Below are 14,968 nucleotides of genomic sequence, written 5' to 3'. Positions count from 1 at the left end.
ATACTAATACATGCATTAGGCACATTTTAATGTAATATAATCATTTTTGTACCCGTTACTTGGATGCACTGCAAAATTCAGAGAAGTGCAAATTTCAAATAATGGTTTTGGTTCTCATACTGGTGATTTGCCCAGGGTCAGTTAATGCATTTCGAGGCAGATTGGACATTTGAACAACTGGTGGGGTGACAGACGCTGCAGCAAGATTGCACTTACATTTCAGATTTTCCTAGGAAGTCAGTCAGGTTATTTCAAAATTAGTTGGTTCCTGGCCAGTGTCACCTATACGATAGCTTTATATTCACTGGATGCAAGAAGGTTAGGAGATACTTTGTTGACGCCAAATGCTGTCGACTGTCAAAATAATTTTTACATTTACATTATTGGGGGAACATTACCAATGGATTTTTGATAATTGAAGGCAAAAGAACAATTACTTTCTTGGCATTTAAATTTTATTCATTTATTTACTTACAAGATTTATTCAAATTGTTTTACATTCATAAATTTTAAAATGATGAACAAAAATGTCTTTACAATATAAATGATATAGAATACATTTTTAAGACTTCCGGAGGCGGCGCGAAGGGTAATGGCTGCCCTTTCCTAACTGGGAAGGGAGCTCCGTCCGAGAACGGGTCGTCCGCTACGGCGAAGCGGAGACCCACATCGGAAAACTGCAGGCAGCAGAAGCCTGCAGTCTTGGGACCCGGCGGGCGCCAGGCGCAGCCCCCAAAACGTTGAAGGAACCCCGTAAGGGGCTCCGGATCGCGGAGGAGGCTGCGGCGCTGAGGGTCGTTCCGCAATCGGCGGAGTGAAGCCGCGGAGCCGTTGCCGGTGAGCGCTGACCTTTCTTCTTGTGACTGCTAAAACTGGAAAGGAAGAAATTCGTGAGTAAATGGGACTTATACTTTTAACACCCCGAAAACCCTGAAATTGGCTGAAAGCGGATTGACGATAAACAGGAAGTCCGTCTTCCGCTAACACTGAACTTGAAAGCAAAGAGCAGGAGGAGTGGAGACAAAGAGCCAATTTTCAAACTGACAGATCTGGCATCTATTTAACTATCGCATTGGGTGGATTAAGGACTAAAATTTGCTACTTTTTATTGGACCTATATGGAAACAAAGACACCTCTCTTCTGTCTGGCTTTTGGATACAATTAAAAGAAAGAACCCAGGCGCGGGTTTTGCCTGGGTAAGTGGCTGTCAGCCTGCAAAGCTGGATACTTAGATTCAGAACTTTGAAACATTCTGAGCTTGAACTGGTAACTTTGAAACTTTGGCTGTCTAAGCACTGATGGAAATATTGATGGGTTTTTAAGCCCTAACTCTGCCAAAATTTATATTGTGGAGATCTTTGGACATTGAACTGTACTTATTGATTTGATTTGATTTGATTTGGATATCTCTCTCCCTAAAGACATTATAAGCTCCCCCTAGAGGTATTGGGAATTAAAGCAGTGACTTTAATTTACTTTCTCTTTCCCGGCCTCCTGTTTGAATGTGAACATCTGGGTTGTTGCTTTCTCATGGGAACATTCAAAGTTGACCTTGGCTTATAGATAGCTCTGGAATGAGTGGAACAAGAAAAAAAGGGGGAAGAACAAAACAAGCTACTCTAACGTTATCTGCAGTCTCGCAGCGTAGATCATCTGTGCCTACTTTACCTTCTACTTTACCTCCTGAGGCAGAAGCGGCCTCCCTTCTTCAGTCAGGGGAGGGGGAGACTGAGGAACCGCAATTGGAAGAAATGGCCACAGGAGGAAGTGGCTCTATTTTGGAAAAGATCTTTGAAAAATTGGAGGCTCTGGACAAAAAAGTTGATCAGCAAACAGCAAAAATTGACCAAAACACAGAAAGCCTGAACAGACTAACTGGACAAGTTGCACAGAATGCTCAATCTATTGGAGAACTAAAAGAGGCTGTAGGTGAAAATCGGAAATTGGCTGAGGAGACCAGCCAAAGAGTGGGCCAGCTTGAAAAAGAAGTGAGACCACTCAGCAAACAAGTAGGGGAACATCAGATCTACTTTTCTATGACAGAACTTCGGAACAGGGAGGCCAACTTGAGGATACGTTCATTACCAGAAGTGGAAGAAGGCAACCTAGTCGAATTTTTAACTAAAGAATTTTCCAAGTTTTGGAATTTACAAGAAGAAGATTTTAAAATTGTATCTGCTTTTAGACTTGGAAGGCTTATAAGAAAAGAGAAACCCAGAGATTGCCTGATAATATTGAGATCAAAGGAGGAAAGGGACAAGATTTTGGGCCTGCACTACGGGAAGTCACTGGACATTTTGGACAGAAGAATTGAAATTTACAAAGATATTCCTAAACAGCTATTAGATCTCAGAGCAGAATACCAGGAACTAGCAAAACTGTTAAGGAGCAATTCGATTATCTTCAGGTGGGAGTTCCCTCAAGGAATATCGTTTACTTTTAGAGGGAGAAAGATTAAAATCAGAACATTAGAGGACAGAGACAAATTTTTGGCGGCACACGGAGAGGATCTTCACAAAGGACTTGGACTGCCTTCAGGGCCTGAACCTTCAGGGGGAACAGCACCCTCAGATCCTGAAAACTCGGAAAATAAAGCACTCCCACAGCAAGAATAACCAGATTTTTTCAGGATGTCTCTGCAACTTTTGAGTTGGAATATAAATGGCTGTAACATCCCAGAAAAAAGGAAAAAAATTTTTCACATATTAAGAAAGGAACAATTGGACATTATTTGCCTACAAGAAACACATGTGACTAGGCTCCACAGAAAAGTGCTAATAAACAAGAGACTTGGTCAGGAATTTATATCTTCGGACAATGTCAAAAAAAGAGGTGTGGTGATTTATGCAAAAGAGAGCCTGTCACCTAAATTTCTGTTTAAAGATGAACATGGCAGAATCCTAGCAATAGAAATACAGTTCCAAGGCGAAAAAATTTTGATATTAGGAATTTATGCCCCAAACGAAGGAAAATCGGAATTTTACAAGAAATTGCATGAGACTATGCTGGACTATCTGGACTATGACAACATCATCATGATGGGAGATATGAATGGAGTTGCTTCAACAAACATGGATAAGTCACAGAATCAAAATGTTACTAAAAACGGAAGATTACCAAAGACTTTCTTTGAAATGACAGACAATATGGACTGGATTGACATTTGGAGAGTGAGAAACCCCTTGGGAAGGGAAGGAACATTTTTCTCTGAGGCCCAGATGACATGGACAAGAATCGACCAAATATGGATAACTAGAGGCCTGGCTCCAAAGATCAGAAAGGTGGAAATATGCCCAAGGACATGCTCTGACCACAATGCCCTGAGAATGGATATGATATTGACTTCAACAGGTTCCTTCAGATGGAAGATGAATGATGGCCTGTTTAGAGACCAAGAGATTATCAAGAAGGCCCAAAAAGCACTAAAGGACTATTTTGAGATTAATATGAATACTACAATTGAAAAAAGAACTATCTGGGACGCGAGCAAGGCTGTAATGAGGGGGTTGCTGATACAACAGAATACGATAAAGAAAAGAAAGCAAAACGAAAAGAAAGATAAAATTTTGGAAAGAATTAAGGAATTAGAGAAGAAGTTAAGATCTAATCCAAAATCCCAGCCGATTCTAAGAGAAATCAAACTTCATCAAGCACAATATTCAACATTGATAAACCAGGAAATAGAATGGAAAATTAAGTTAATGAGACAAAAAACTTTTGAATCGGCAGATAAATGTGGAAAACTGCTAGCCTGGCAGTTGAAGAGGCGACAAAAGTTAAATACAGTGACAAATTTAGAGATAGAAGGAAGGAATATCCAGAACCCCGGAGAGATTAGAAAGTGCTTCCAGAGATACTTTAAAAAATTATATACCCAAGGGCCACAAGACGAAACCGAGATTAAACGATTCTTGGCATCAAATGGACTAGCAAAACTCTCAGAAGAAAATAGAACAATTTTAAACGGCAAGATAACACGACAGGAGATTGAGCAGGCCATCCAGAATATGAAACAGGGCAAATCGCCAGGACCTGACGGGCTGACCTCCAAGTATTATAAGACATTGAAAGACTATTTGATACAACCACTAATGGAGGTCAGCAATGAAATCATGGAGGGAAAGAAGGCGCCGGAATCGTGGAAGGAGGCTTTTATCACATTGATACCAAAATCGGAAACTGAAAAGAACCAACTCAAGAACTACCGCCCCATCTCCCTTTTGAATGTGGATTACAAAATATTTGCAGATGTTTTGGCAAGTAGATTCAAGAGGGTTTTAAACAAAGTAATTCATAAGGACCAGGCAGGCTTTCTCCCAGGTAGACATATGTATGCCAACACTAGGAATATTATAGACATATTGGAACTCTTACAAACAAACATAAACACAAGAGCAGTTTTAATCTTCATAGATGCGGAGAAGGCCTTTGACAACATTTCCTGGAAGTTTATGAAGGGGAATTTAAAAGAAATGGGAGTGGGGCGGGGGTTTGAAAATGGGATTGATGCAATATATTCAGAACAGAAAGCAAAATTGATAGTTAACAATGTGGTTACAGAAGAGTTTAAAATTGAGAAAGGGACACGACAAGGCTGCCCGATCTCCCCGTTACTGTTTATTTCAGTCCTGGAAGTGCTCCTGAACATGATTAGAGGGGACCAGCGGGTGGAAGGGATTCAGGTCGGAATGAAACAATACAAGCTTAAAGCCTTTGCAGATGATCTAGTTTTAACACTACAGGAGCCAGAATCTAGTACGAAAAGAGTTTTACAACTGATTCATGACTTTGGTCGAGTGGCTGGATTCAAACTAAACAAGCAAAAAACTAAGGTGTTGGGGAAAAACCTGACGGACACTGAGTCGGAACGGTTTCAGAGAGAGACAGAGTTGACTGTGGTTAAGAAAGTGAAATACCTAGGGGTAAACATTACAGCTAAAAATTTGAGTCTGTTTAAAGACAATTATGAAAAATGCTGGTCTGAAATTAAGAGGGACTTGGATAGCTGGTCAAAACTAAAACTTTCCTTGTTAGGACGAATAGCTGCCATCAAGATGAATGTATTGCCAAAAATGTTGTTTTTATTTCAGACACTGCAGATTGTTGACAAAACGGAGTGCTTCCGGAAGTGGCAAAAAGATATCTCCAAATTTGTCTGGCAGGGCAAAAAGCCCAGAATTAAGTATAAGATATTAACAGACGCAAAAGAAAGAGGGGGCTTTGCCCTGCCAGACTTAAAACTGTACTATGAAGCCGCAGCTTTCTGCTGGCTTAAAGATTGGCTACTTCTTGAGGACACGGACGTGTTAGATTTGGAAGGTTTTAACAACGCATTTGGGTGGCATGCATACCTATGGTACGACAAGGCTAAGATTTATAAGGTTTTCAAGAACCATATTGTCAGAAAAGCAATATTTAATGTTTGGACTAAATACAAAGACTTACTAGAGAACAAAACACCGAGGTGGCTGTCCCCTCTGGAGGCTAAGGCCTTAAAAAGACCCAATATGGAGGCCAGATGGCCGAAATATTGGGAAATAATAGAAAAAGATGGAAATAATTGGAAACTGCAGAGTTTGGAAAAAATGAAAGGTAAAGTGCGAGACTGGCTACATTATGCTCAGATTCAAGAAATTTTCAAGAATGATAAAAAGTTAGGATTCCAGGTGGAGAAATCGAAATTGGAAACAGAACTGTTAGAACCTAAGACGAAGGTATTGTCAAAAATGTATAACTTGCTGCTGAAATGGAATACACAAGACGAAACGGTGAAATCGGCTATGATAAAGTGGGCACAGGATGTTGGGCATAATATTATGTTTGAGGACTGGGAAAGGTTGTGGACCACCGGGCTGAACTTCACTGCATGTAATGCACTGAAGGAAAATGTAATGAAAATGATATATAGGTGGTACATGACCCCAGTGAAACTGGCCAAAATATACCATTCGTCTGAGAATAAATGTTGGAAATGTAAGGAAAATGAAGGAACATTCTTTCACCTCTGGTGGACTTGCCCTAAAGTGAAGGCCTTTTGGGAAATGATATACAATGAGTTAAAAAAGGTGTTTAAGTATACCTTTATCAAGAAACCAGAGGCCTTCCTTCTGGGTATGGTCGGCCAGTATGTGTTAAAGAAAGATAGAACATTTTTCATGTATGCTACAACGGCGGCAAGGATACTCATCGCTAAGAATTGGAAAACCCAAGATCTACCCACGCTGGAAGAATGGCAGATGCAGCTGATGGACTATATGCAACTAGCCGAGATGACAGGCAGAATCCGCGACCAGGGAGAAGAAAGGAGTGAAGAAGACTGGAAGAAATTTAAGATTTACTTACAAAAGCATTGTAATTTGGTTGAATGCTAACAAGGTTGCCAGATCAAAGATAATTGTCTATCACTAAATCATATTTTATAAGTTATATTTTGAGTTTAAACAAAATTATTGAGTTTGTGAACATTTAATAATTTGTTTTGAAAAATTTTATTTTTAAATGTGCAAGTGGAAGCGGGAGGCGTGAGGGAGTCTATGACAGAATGAAAAGATGTTAACAAAGGTATCATTTGTTAAATATGTATTACTATGGAAAACTTAATAAAAAATATTTATAAAAAAAAAAAATAGAATACATTTTTAAAACCCAAAAGTTGATAAGTAGCAGAGCTTGGATCACCCTTTAGGAATGGCTTGCCAAAGTAAAAAAGTATTCAGCAAGTACTGGAAATACAAAAAAATGTATTTCCTGTCTAATGCATACCAAGACAGAATTTCACAAGTCAGGTGCCATTATGAAAAAGGCCCTGCTCTGAGTTGTCATGGAGTTGGTTTCAGATATCCTAGGTTGGGGATCATCAACTTGACATCCTTGTGTGCAATTTTACCCTTGAGGTCTTCTCCTAGCACCCAGGAAACCACTGAGCACCCCCTCACCTCACAGTCTCTTTGGTCATGCACTGGTGAAGGTCATAATTCCTGAGGTCAGGAGTCCTTTTTCTACCTTGAAAAGTACAAAGAGTTGAGGAAGTTGGAAGAGTGATAATCTATGTGCTTTTCAAGGCTCAGATTAATTCTACTGGACGTGACTAGAGATGTTTTCCTACAGAAGTCACTAAAAAAATCTAAACGTGCCCATGGGCCTGAAAAGGTTGGCAACACTTGTCTGAGGCACCTGATAAGCAAATAGCATCAGGAATTTCTCTATTTTCATCTATGAAACATTGGAGGGTAGCAGATCTTTTAAACAGGAAAAGGAAGAGGTGGAACCCTTTATCCCAGCGGGGTGCCAATCATATGGAAGGACTCTGGAAGCATTTTTTGGGTAGTTCGGTATTAAATTTGAAAGGAATTTTATACAATACAAGAAAATCTTGCAATAGCGGTACTATTTATTGTTTAAAAGCTTTGGACAATCAAAACAAATAAAACAACAGTATAAAATTTGGCAGATGCAGAAAAGCTATCCATCTTAAAAACAACTCCATAAGAAAGAAGGTCTTGTTTAAACACCCTCCCTACTATTTAATGCTTATTTAAAGTTTGCAGTGCTGTTGCCAAACTAGATCCCAGCTAGACTGAAAAAATACAGATAATAAATATTATAGGGTTGAAGAATTAGAAGCCCACTGTTCAGGTCTTGTCCTCTTCACTCTCAACCTTAACACTGTCTCCCTCTCTCCTCTCTTTTTCAATACGCGGCAGCCGTTTAAGCTCAGCTCAACATCTCCCCTTCCAACTCTAAGTTTTTCTGACTTTGGTCTGACCCCAGCCGAGGTCTCCTTATGTTCTACTGCAACAACCAAACACTGAATTACCACTCTGGTGCCTCACCTGTACTAAAAACATTTCCCCTGTTTAGTTTTCCCTCTTTACGTGCTCATTTTCCACATTGCTCCTCCTCCAGGAAAATCCCCACCCGATCACTCCCTGCAAATGAACTCCTCCCTGAAATCCACACAAATACATTTCTCCTTCAGTTAACTAGTCTGCAGAATTATTACAAAAAAATGTTCCTTTCCCTCCCCAAAGAGAAACAAAGCTGCACTTTCTTTGCCACACCAGCTCTCTTCCATTGTGCTTGGGGGCATGCAGAGGGTTGCAAATGAGCTCTGGCAGGAGGGAAGGAGGATCTGTTCCCATGACAACAGATGCTGGGCCTAAACACCAATCCTGTTCACCTAAAGAGAAAGAAACAGCACAGTTGTGGGGTAGGGGGAACAAGGGGCACAATTTAAATGATATTAGCTGGCACTAATCAGTCACCATCTATGTTGATGGTGAATTAGCCTGCCTCCTTACTATCCCTTTTCCAAACAAACAATGCAGACACAAAACCATGTGGCATTGTGACCGCATCTATTTGCAGATCTGAACTGGTCACCTACACGGACTGAAGCCTGATAACAATAACAACAACAGCAACAACAATACCCTGCCTTTCTCCCTGGTGGGACTCCAGGCAGCTCACAGATAAAAATAAGAACTATTAAAAACAGAGAGAGAACAATAATTTAAAAAATGAAACATTGATAGAATTAAAACTATATACATCATCTGTTGATTACTTTCTGAGATTCCTACATTGCCAAATGTCTTTTAAGCATCAAACATGATGATCGATTTGGGTGGTCTCCACCCCCATCATGGTATATGGTATTTAATATCCATCTGATGGAGCTGGTAACTGATCTTTTCCAAATATACTCTATCTGATCTATATGTGTATACTGGGGAATCATACGGTTCAATTCCTTCGATAATATATTCATGAATAGTTTTGCATCTACAAGAGAAATTGGATGGTATGAACTCACCATTTCTCCATCTTTCTTTCTTTCTTTCTTTCTTTCTTTCTTTCTTTCTTTCTTTCTTTCTTTCTTTCTTTTAAAATAACTATGTGCTCAAATCCCTGCACCCACTCCAGCGTAAAGGTAAAGGTAAAGGTACCCCTGCCCGTACGGGCCAGTCTTGCCAGACTCTGGGGTTGTGCGCCCATCTCACTTAAGAGGCCAGGGGCCAGCGCTGTCCGGAGACACTTCCGGGTCACGTGGCCAGCGTGACATCGCTGCTCACGGAAACGCCGTTTACCTTCCCGCTGGTAAGCGGTCCCTATTTATCTACTTGCACCCGGAGGTGCTTTCGAACTGCTAGGTTGGCAGGCGCTGGGACCGAGCAGCAGGAGCGCACCCCGCCGCAGGGATTCGAACCGCCGACCTTTTGATCGGCAAGTCCTAGGCGCTGAGGCTTTAACCCACAGCGCCACCTGCGTCCCTCACTCCAGCGTAGTGGAGTATTAGTCTGCGATAGTCCCCTACGGAGCATGGGGAGGCAAATACCATCTATCGATTACTTTGAATGAGTTATTTCCCCTATTTGTGATGACACTAACCAAGAATGGTACAGAATGGTACAGAGTCCCAAATTTTGTTCCATTTCATACAGTATCTCTATCTTTGATGAGGAGAGTAAAAATGTTACAAATAAAGACTTTAAAAACAAAACAAAACCATATACAGTATTGAATTGCTGGCACCATCCAGGAACTGTGCAATATTTCCAGAGTAAAATATTTTGTACAGTGCAGTGCTTTTCCCATTGGTGCAATTGGAGCATGTACAGTATCTTGAGAAGTTAAGGAGCTCATGACCTGCTTGAAGCTTTGACCAATTTGTGCATCCAGAGATTCCTCTGCAGCATAAGTGAAACGGTTGTCTTGGGAATAAAGCAAGGGGTGGAGGGTAGGGGCGGGCGTCTGGATGATGTTGAGAGTTCAAAGCCACATGGAGAAGATCAGGCAGAAAATATTTATTATCTGAGAGGATGCCCCCTAATCCTGCAGCATGCAATGGGGCCAGCAAGCACATTCCCTGTATTGAAGGTTGACACTTTGCTGAGGCCAGGGCTCCATCCTATTAACATTCCTCTGTGAGATGAAAGTGGCAGGCCAGCAGCCAGACAAGCTCTCCCAGCAGAAACAACACCTGCTAAAGCCGTGTGCTCAATCAGTTCCCTTTTCAAAACAGAAGCTCGGGATTTGGGAGGCAGGATGGGGTCTGGAATAGATACAGACTCCAAAAGAGCTCCTTTCTCTCCCGTTCCTATTGAAAAAGTTGCACCTGGTTCTACTTTGCAGGCCTCTCTCTGCAATTTTGTTTATTTTCCCCCCTTTTACCAGTGAGGAAGAAACTAGAGCCAAGATTCCAAGAGTCTTAACTTTTTAATTCTTCATCAGTGGGGAAGATGTTCATTTTGATAATGAGGGGTATAGGACAGTAACAAGGGCCTTAACTCAGGGCCTGGTGGAGAAACTGTGACTTGCCTCCAGATGTTGTTGGACTTCATTAGCACCAGCCAGGATAACTGGAGTGATGGAAGTTGTAGGGCTCATCCAGATGGCCCCCAATGAAGTGGGCATCCAATCTGGCTGAATAAAGCCTAATAAAGTACTTCTGCATGCAGTGCATAGTTAGTCTATGGAACTCATTCCTATAGGAGGCCTTGATGGCCATCATATTGGATGGCTTTAAAAGAGAAATGGGCACATTTATGGAGATGGAGGCTACTAGCCATGATAGCTATGCTCTGCCTCCATGGTATAAGGCTGCAAGGCTTCTGAATAGCAGTTGCTGGAAACCACAGGATGTGAGAGGGCTCTTGTGCTCAGGTCCTGCTTGCCAGTTTCCCACGGGCATCTAGGCCACTGGATTTGATGGAACAGGATGCTGGATTTGATGGACCATTGGCCTGATCCAACAGGGCCTTCTTATGTTCTTACGACCTACATGTTGTGGATTCATCCTGATTTGCTTGCCCAAAGTTTCCAGAGTGGTTACATTATATCAGTGAGCATTCATTGTGGTTTATTTGTGAGGAGGTTATATACAACAACGACCATTCAACTTGCATTGATCCTGATTTTCATATTGCGTTCATCCTGCAGGATATTAATCATTCACTTTTCAAATTAATTTCCCCATCGCTTTCCTAACTGCAAAAGCTAGAGCGAACAGAGCACTTTAACTACGCAAACCTCAATTTCCAGTGGTTTGTTTCTCAAGGTAACCAATAGAAGGCTCTGTTGGCTTTGTGATCTGCATGTGGCCTCTTGTGCCTGCGTGTGTTACAGAGCCCCACATGCCAGCTGTGCATATAGCCCCAGTCAAAGATGATGCTGTGTGCTTAGAAACATGTGTCATGTCCCCAACTTCCTTTAAAGGTAAAGGGTAAAGGGACCCCTGACCATTAGGTCCAGTCGTGGCTGACCCTGGGGTTGCGACGCTCATCTCACTTTATTGGCTGAGGGAGCCGGCGTACAGCTTCCAGGTCATGTGGCCAGCATGACTAAGCCACTTCTGGCGAACCAGAGCAGCACATGGAAACGCCATTTACCTTCCCACCAGAGCAGTACCTATTTATCTACTTGCACTTTGACGTGCTTTCGAACTGCTAGGTTGGCAGGAGCAAGGACCGAGCAATGGGAGCTCACCCTGTCGCAGGGATTCGAACCATCAATCTTCTGATCAGCAGGTCCTAGGCTCTGTGGTTTAACCCTGCCTTATCGTTAGTCAGGCCATTGGCCCATCTAGTTCAGTGCTGGCAGTGTCTGGCAGTGCGTCTCCAGGGTTTCAGACAGAAAGTCTCTCCCAGCCCTACCTGGAGGTGCCAGAGATTGAACCTGGGACCCTCTGGGCCATTTAAAATGGACTGTTTGCACAAAAAAGTGCAGAAGAGATGCTAGGGTTGAGCCACCTGCTCCCCTGCCTTATCCTGCTACTGCTGCTTATCATCTGTCACCTTGAAGGTCTATTGTCAAATGCCTGCCAGGCCCGCCAAGGTCATTGAGGTGCAAGTGTGCCAACACGCACAGGCTAGAGGAAAGTCTGTGGAGTGAGGGAACAGAACTCCTGCGATTTATGCTCCTTCCATCAGCCGCTGCCAGCTGCCAGTTTGCAAAAGGTTGGCAAGTTGTCGCCTCCTCTTCCAAATTCCGCATTGAAATCTCAAGGTTTGTTGGGACTTTGCCCTTGTTAATCAGCATGTCCTCAAAAAAAAAAAAAAAGCTTTAAGAGTGTTCCTGAGTTTTCTTAATGGACCTGGAAGCATGCGTAGAATTCTCTGCAGGGGAGCAAGCTGCACATTGCCCTCGTTAATGTCATCTGAATCGGGAAGGGGAAAGAGAGAATTCCTGGCATTCATTACTTTCATTTCATTCTCTGTTTAGCAGTCCAAGGTGGGGGTAAGGAGATGGAATCTGTAAGTTTTTATTAACCCAAGTGGAAATGGGAGCGCATGTTACAGTGCTTTTACTGTGTAATAAAACACACTTGGGGACAATACTGGAAGCCACAGAATAAAGGAGCAGAGGAAGAAGGCAGGAGGGGATGTGTGGAAACGTTCATTTCTTCACAGCAGTACCTCAGAGATACAATACCCACAAATCACTACCACCCCCAAAAGGACAGAGGTGTCAGCTTTCACAGGCTACCATAAAAGCCATCCCTATTTCCAGCAACTGTCCTCTAATTGTACCAAAGTTTGGCTCTTGTCATCACCGGGTCTAATGGTCAGATATTTAGAAAATCAGCAGCTTAGTTACAATCTGGCTGTCTTTCTCCCACAGAAGCTAAAGGAATGGTATGGAGATACTTTGTACGGGGTAAATGAGCTCAGAAATGCTGCAATTTCTGTGGTGTGTTATATGAGTTCTTTCTATATGAACAGTTCACCAACACCCTTTTGTTCAGGGCCTCAGTCATTGCTTGTGGGAAATACTGAAATACAATTATTTCCAGCAGAAAGTAAGAGAGCAACTGATGTAAATGCATAGACACTGATGGCTATGGGGAAATCAAGCTGCACCAAAGGTCTTGGGCTGATTAATATTCTACAGCCTTTTAAATGTACCTGTTATTGTTTTGCTGCTTTGCCTTACTTATTTACTTGTTTTTTATCCTGTCTGTTATTCTGTGAACCTCCTTGGGATCTATGATGGAGGACAGTATATCTATCTATCAATCAATCAATCAATCAATCAATCAAATAAATAAATAAATAATACATCAGGGACAGGAAACATCTGGTCTACCAGTTATTAAGACTACAGCTTCCATCATGCCTGATAATTGGCTGTGCTGGCTGGTGCTGATGGGAGTCCGAGTCCAAGAACACCTGGAGGTATTTCTAGTGCAAATACAATGCAATTACTGCTGGAGGTGCTTGTATACATAATGAGCAATTCTAAACACTATGCTCCATTAATCAACTTGAAAAGGCCTTCGAGACCATTTCTGAAGGCAAGTTCCCCAAGAACAGATATTTTGGACCTGTCCGTTCAGTACTGTGCTTGTCTATTATTATTTTTTGAAATTAGACTAGCATTAAAATAGAAATCAATGTTAAAACCTAACTTAAATCTAACATAGCAACAGCAATGACCTATGGTGTGTGTGTGTTTTGTTTACACATTTAGACTTTGGAGTTCGGGCTTTTAACATAATTTCCAGGTCTTCTGGCATGCTGCTATCCAAGTTTTGTAAACTATTCTCAAACCAGATTTTTGCAAGATGCAGCACCATTCAATTCCATTTTTAGCTGACCAATCTGAACGCTGGAAAAAAAGATACCATTTTTGTTATGCCACAAAAGGGTTTGCTTCATGCAAGTGGCAGTGCTACAGGGAGAAAATACTGTGCTTTAAATAGGTTCCCAGACAGTAACCTTAAGTACTAGTTTGAATTTGTTTTAGGAAATTGTGCTTGGTAGAAAGTAAAGGATAATTAACCTGGCATTTGGTAAGTATGGTAGTTTCCGAGTGCCCATCATGAGTCATATTCTGTGCTGGTTTGTATATTTTCTGCTCTAGATATATTTATTTGTATCACTGCATTTCTGAAATGGTGATGGCTGTTTTGTTATTGAACCCCGCCCATTGTGAGGAATAGCAAGTTAGAAATGCTTTCTCTAATTGTGATTCCTTGGTATTAAATGCTGTTAGTGTAAATTCAAGATGCCTCACTCATGCTGCTCTTTTTAAGGATGTAAACTCTAAATAGTTGTACAAAGACATAGATCACATTCACACCATTCTAAATACATGGCTTCCCTTCCCCAAAATATGAGGAATTGCTGTTTATTAAGAGTGCTAGGAACTGCGGCTTTGTAAGGGCAAACTACAGTTCCCATGATTCAGTGTGCTTTAAATGTATGGTATGGATGTGACCTTAATTACTAAGGTGTTAATTGCCTCGTGGTTAGAAATTGCATATAATTGGAAAGGGGTAGTCAAATTCTCTTGAAAGGTGATGCTCTAGAACAGGGGTGCCAACTTGAATAAAATATTGGGGGGCACAGGTAAGCCCCACCCCACATAATGTGGCAAACAGACGCGCGCACACACTATTTGAATGGCAATGCCATTTACTTTAGGGGCCCCAGCCCCCTCAAATATTTTACTAGGGGGCAAAGTGACCTAAACCCCTAGGAGTTGGCTCTCTAGAACAGCTTTTAATATGGCAACACACAAGTCCATCGATTTACTGCTGCATGAATTTTGGACCTTAAATCTTCAGCAGCATCAAAATTTCATACATCTTAACTGCAAGTTGCATTTCTGCCTGTTGCAGAATCATTATTTCAGGCACAATGGTACCTCAGGTTACAGACGCTTCAGGTTACAGACGTTTCTGGTTACAGACTCCACTAACCCAGAAATAGTACCTCGGGTTAAGAACTTTGCTTCAAAATGAGAACTGAAATCGTGCAACAACAGTGCGGGCAGCAGCGGGAGGCCCCATTAGCTAAAGTGGTGCTTCAGGTTAAGAACAGTTTCAGGTTAAGAATGGACCTCCAGAACGAATTAAGTTCTTAACCCAAGGTACCACTGTATCCCTGCAAGAATGTACGAACACCCCTATGAACACTTAATTTTGTTGAAAGATTTATTGTACTTATAAATGTAATCAGGTTT

The sequence above is a fragment of the Podarcis gaigeae genome (genome assembly GCF_964106915.1).
Source record: "Podarcis gaigeae genome assembly, chromosome: 6".
Lineage (NCBI taxonomy): Eukaryota > Metazoa > Chordata > Lepidosauria > Squamata > Lacertidae > Podarcis > Podarcis gaigeae.
Note: the sequence above shows the minus strand (reverse complement) of the source record.